The following is a 6,005-nucleotide window of genomic DNA, read 5'->3' as shown; positions in this document are numbered from 1 at the left end:
GTAAGCATGCTCTGAGCTTTTATAGTAACTGAGTTCAGCAGTCAAAAACTCCTATCAGTTGTAAAAACTGAGGCTGCTTTAATTGAATTTCTTTTTTATTTAATAAAAGATCTGCTATGTATACTGTCGCACTGTGACGAACAAGATGGATTGAGGGACATTAACTCAATCACAAATTGGAGTAGCTTTGTGAGAAATCAACATGGTCTGTTTTTCTACGAACGTGACGCCGAGAGCGCTGAGAAGTTATCAAGAATATTTCGTGGCAAGGGTATAAGAACCAAAAAAAGCGAATCGACGCAGTTTACATCTCTGACGCTCCTCTATCTAGGAGCTCCCTCGTGCCGACTTCCCGCCCTTTTCCAAGCGAGAAGGGCAAACGCTGACGCGTCAGGAGCCGTAGGTCAGCCAGACATGAGCACACACCCCTGCAGAAACTTGAGGCCTTTGATAAGTAGATGTCGTACGATGCTCAGCTGTGCTGATAAAGCGGTGGCCGCTTATCGGTGCCACTACCCCTCTTCCCAAAGGTCCTGTCCTCCATAAACGCTATCCAGACACACGCAATCGGATCGACAATGGCGACTACGGTTCCGAGCTCGGCGATAGCGGCAGATAGCGGCCGGCTTCGCTTACGCGCGCCGCACTCGGAACGACACCTTGGAGCGTGTCGCCGCCTATAGCCCGCGTGCCTTCGTTTATGCCCGTCTGCGAGCCAAGTGTCCGAGTAGACGTAGCGAAATGTGTGAAGGTCTCGGTAGAAAACACTCGACATGTCGCCTCAGGGACACTCGCACTTTCCTGCTATCGTACCGTCCGAGGCATTTTTTTTTTCTTTTTAGCTGAGTTCCGGAACCTTATTCGGCTCATTAGCACTACCTCACAAACGCGCCTAAACGAGAGGAAGCTGCAGTTTTATAATTGCCGTTCAGATGCGGGAAGGAAAAAAAAAAGATCAGTCATACATTCATATACATACATCACTCGACGTATCCACCTAAGTAAACATGAATCCTTGCACATAGGCAAAAGTAACTGATATGGGTTTTTGTGTATCGAACAGGCCTCGCCTATGAGGGAAGATACTTTGGGCGTCTTCCTATTAATTTCTAAACCGTGGGATTCCTTAACGTGCACATCTAAAGCACAACCGCTTTTGCATTCCTTGCCCGTCACGATGGGGAACGAACACACTCAGCAGAATAACGCCGTGGCGTGCGATGCAGTGGGGTTGCTCTCATCGACATGAAATATAAGTATGCGTATATCGTCTATTATGCTGTTATGGAAACTAACACAATACGTTACGTTAGTATGCGGCTCGCGCCTCTCACTCGGCGAAGCAGAAACGAGGCTTCAACAAGAACGTCACACAGCGCTGCGCTGGCTTTTCTTAAGCCATACATTCTGAACAACATATTCATGTGCCATCTGTAACCTACAGCACACACTGCTTAACATCGACACAAATATCAGTACGCGAACTTCATCGCAGCCTGGGAATAGAACGCAATGCAGCAGTCTGCAGAATGATTTAGCAGCATCGGCTTCAACTTCATTTCTATTCACCACTACTCTTGAGTTTGTACTATTCTCCTAAGCTTGTGTGGTGTAGAAAATATTTAATATGTAAGCAAAAGCGTGTCATCACTTTAATAAGGTGAGATGTTCTTGCCGGTATTTTGTGTATAAAGTGAAGTAAAAATTTTATAGAAATACGCCTTTTATAGAAGTCTTTATTTTCATTTATTTTTTACTTGCGCCAACACGTACCCACACACGTATACAAGCCTACTCGTATTAGTCACCCGGTAAAATCATGCTGCGATTTCATTACAACGGCGATATATGCCACCTGACGAACAGGCATACAATGTCACTCTTCCGGCTCAACGTCATTGATTAAAGGCGCTCGGATATTGGGTAGTTCCCAATTGGTATAAAATACACTCAAGAGCCGTAGTTTGCCGCGATTCATATCATTCCTCATTCGTGTCGGTTTTCGTCACTTCTTCGGATGTCCCTGTGTCACCGTTATCGCAGGAATCGGCAACTCGGAAGGATCGATAAGAAGAGAGTGGCAAATGAGGTGGATCATTACAAAACACGTTCTTGCACTGATCAGTGTATACTAGCGGCCTACATAGTTCGCACAAGGTGTCACACCATCCTTCCACTGGCTTACGCAAGCCTGCATTTCTTCAGGTGAAGCATTGTGTTGAGGAAGCGGTGTATGCACTGCTGTGGTGTGTTATATATATATATATATATATATATATATATATATATATATATATATATATATATATATATATATATATATATATATATATATATATAGCGGCATCATTGTCCGCTTTACGAAGCAAGCGATAAGAGACCAGTGGATCAAGAATAAAAAGAACCTTAAGGATAGCCACCCACCCGTTTTCATGCTGCAAGAAAATCTGACACGCCGCAATAGAGAACTGCTCCAAGCAACGAAAGAATGCGCCAGAGGTAAAGGCTACAAGTTTGGTATTTCAACGGAAAAGCGAGGGAGTGAATGCTGTGCATGTGAAGGGAAGGAGCGACTTAGACCGCCTATAGTTCCGACCGTCGAATGCTTTGTTTTCTTTTGGAATGAAATCAGGATGGAGCAGATGCGTTATTATATCCCGAGTGATCTTAACCAACTTACTTCATGTACGGCGTCGACATCGCTTAACGCTATTCACTTAAACGCACGCTCTGTAAGAAACAAGACAATGTGTTTGGAGGAATTTTTTGGTGAATTTTCATTTACGTTTTCTTTGGTCATGCTCACTGAAACTTGGAGCACTAATGATTCTGACATTTTTACGATGACCTATTATAAAACCTATTATCTGAACCGCCCCACCCTGCGTGGAGGTGGAGTTGCTTTGCTGGTATCTGACAATATTGAATGCGATAAGCTGGACTCGTACTCTCTAATTACTGATGATTTTGAAATCATATCGGTCTGCACTGGCAGGTTCGTGTTTTCGGTATGCTATCGTCCTCCTAAGGGAAATGTGGACAAGTTTTTCGAGTTTTATTATAACTTTCTTTCATTTATAACAGACAGTAAGTACACATTAATAGCTGGAGGGGATTTTAATATTGATTTGTTGAAGGATAATTTTTTTGCTATGGAATTTAACACAACTCTGACTTCGAATGGATTTGTTAACCTTGTTAAAATGCCAACAAGGGTTACACCAGAAAGTGTGTCTCTTCTCGATCTGCTCGTTACGAACTCATCCCAAGTAATAGCTGAAACAGGTGTAATATCGTGCGCAATCAGTGATCACCTTCCAGTGTTCTTAAGTATAAATAAGAATCGAGCGGTAAAGTACCGGCAAGAAAAAGCTACATATCAGCGTATAACCAACCAAACCATGAGTTTATTTCACTACTCAATAACACAAGTTCGATGGGATAATATCAGCATTGCAAATGATGCAAATGAGGCCTACGATAAGTTTCTCTACGTATTCAAGCAGCTTTACCATTCCCGCTTCCCATTAAAAGTGCGCGGATCAAAACGTAAAACTCGCAAACCTTGGGTAACTATTGAGCTACGTCAAGAAATTAAAACGAGAGACAAGCTGTTCAAAATATTCTTAAATACGCGTTCAGCAGATGACCTCAGGGTATTCAAGCAATACAGGAATAGGCTAACAAAAAAAACTTCGCCAAGCACGTGCATGATACTACTCTAAATTGCTTGAAGTTAAAAATGGTCGTCATGATTTGCTATGGTCAAGATTAAATCTCTTACTTAGACGTGAGCAGCCACAAGCCTCTCCACATATGCTAAAGCTAAGTGATAACGATGCATCTGGAGTAGAGCTGGCAGAAGCTTTTAACGACTTTTTTACAGCTCTCGCTCATAACAACCCGTCAGAGTATTTCAATAAATACATTAATTCATTTAATAATGACACAATATTTATGAGCCCTGTTACAACAGAAGAAGTTGCAGCAGTAATACAAAACCTTAAAAATAGTCATAGCTGTGACATAGATGGCATTCAAGTAAGACCTGTGAAACATGTTGCAGCCATCATTGCGCCTGTTCTTGCAGATATATTTAACCTATGCTTAGATATCGGTATATTGGTATATTTCCTAGAAAAATGCAACTGGCTAAAGTAACGGTTCTGTATGAGAAAGGCGATCGCAATGATTTAGGAAATTATAGACCAGTATCCATACTTCCAATATTCTCGAAAGCTTTTGAGAAAGTGCTATAGAGTAGGTTGTCGGATTTTATTTATAAGCATGGCCTACTATCACCAAATCAATTTGGGTTTTGTAAAAATAAATCTGCTGAGCTAGCACTAATCCAACAAAAGGAATATATATTAACACAGTTTGAAAAGAAGGCCTTCGTTATTGCTATCTTCGTGGATTTTTCGAAGGCGTTCGATCTTGTGAACCACACTGTACTCCTTAAAAACTTAGAATGTTATGGTATTCGCGGACAGGCTCAAATGCTCCTGAAATCCTATCTATCGCATAGAAAACAGGCTGTTTGCATAGACAACATAAAATCTGAACTAAAGTTTGTTACTTCTGGCGTTCCACAGGGCAGTATATTAGGACCATTGCTCTTTAATATGTATCTGAACGACATTTGCAATATTAACACCACTGCTAAATTTATCATCTATGCTGATGATACCAGCATCTTTTTTTACTGGATATAATCTTGATCGCCTTGTTCGGGATTGCAATAACACCATGAATGAGCTACAAAAATGGTCAGAATCCAAGTGCATGCGTATCAATGAGAAGAAAACACAAGCTGTCGTATTCCGCCCCAAAAATAAACCAGTTCTTTTTTCCTTCGACATTAAGCTGAGCTCGCGACGTATAGATGTGGTTGAACAATTTAAGTGCCTCGGAGTGGTTTTTTCTTCCTCTATGTCTTGGGAACAGCACGTAGACCACATTTCAACGAAACTGGCTCAAATAACCGGGGTCGTAAGCAGGCTCAAATACGTTCTTCCAAAACCAATAAAGTTACTGCTCTACAATTCCCTTTTTTACTCCTATTTAAACTACTGCCACTTAGTTTGGGGTACGGCTACTCCAGGCTGTCTTCAGCGTAACTACATTTTACAAAAGAGATTCCTTCGTCATGTTCATAATGTACCCTGGGACTCACCGAGTGCGGATCTCTTTTTGCAAAGTAGCGTAATAAAGATCCAGAACCTGTACAAATACCGCTTGAGTGTCAGGTATAAACTCGAAACTCGAAGAAACATAAACCAGTTACGGTACCTTTCTGATTTGCATGCCCGAGAAGCAGCATATAAGACAAGGCATGCAGAGACTTGGGTTGTGCTGACATCCAGAATAAATTCAGGTAGAGAACGTCTGCAATTCACCCTTCCTTGCCTTTTAAATTCGTATGTGCATAATAATTTTGATCTCTTCAGTTCGTCAAACACTGCTTTGCGTGCCATGTATGTTAACATGTAGATTCCGACCCTTGTTTCTCTCTTTTTTTTCTTTGTAGCCATACCTGTGTGTATCCAATGTGAATATATTATCTATTGTATAATCTCTTTCGTTTCTCTTTTGCATTTGTCGATTATTGTATATTTGGCGTTACACTTTTAATACTGTCATTACAAGAGTCTTGTTGTGAAGCCGCTGCCAAGCAAACAGGTGCCGCGGCTCTGTCAAGCTGTTTCTGACAGCTTTTTCTGCGCCTCCTCTGTCTGTACCTCTACAAGGCAGAAATAAAGAATTTGAATTTGAATTTGAATTTATTGAAAGGAATACCTAAGCATGTAGAACAAGAATGCAATATCAGAACTGCTTTCCAATATAGCTACTGTAGCTCATTCGGAATTGCAAAATGTACAAAAGGTGCGGCATAAACGAGCGATACTGGCGCTCATGGTTGAATATAAAGTGAGGTACCGAGTGAAGAATACAAATAAATACGGGTTTTATAATGAGTAATAGTAGCGTGTGGAACATCGTTA

The sequence above is a fragment of the Rhipicephalus sanguineus genome, chromosome 1 (genome assembly GCF_013339695.2).
Source record: "Rhipicephalus sanguineus isolate Rsan-2018 chromosome 1, BIME_Rsan_1.4, whole genome shotgun sequence".
NCBI lineage: Eukaryota > Metazoa > Arthropoda > Arachnida > Ixodida > Ixodidae > Rhipicephalus > Rhipicephalus sanguineus.
This window is presented reverse-complemented; position numbering follows the sequence as displayed.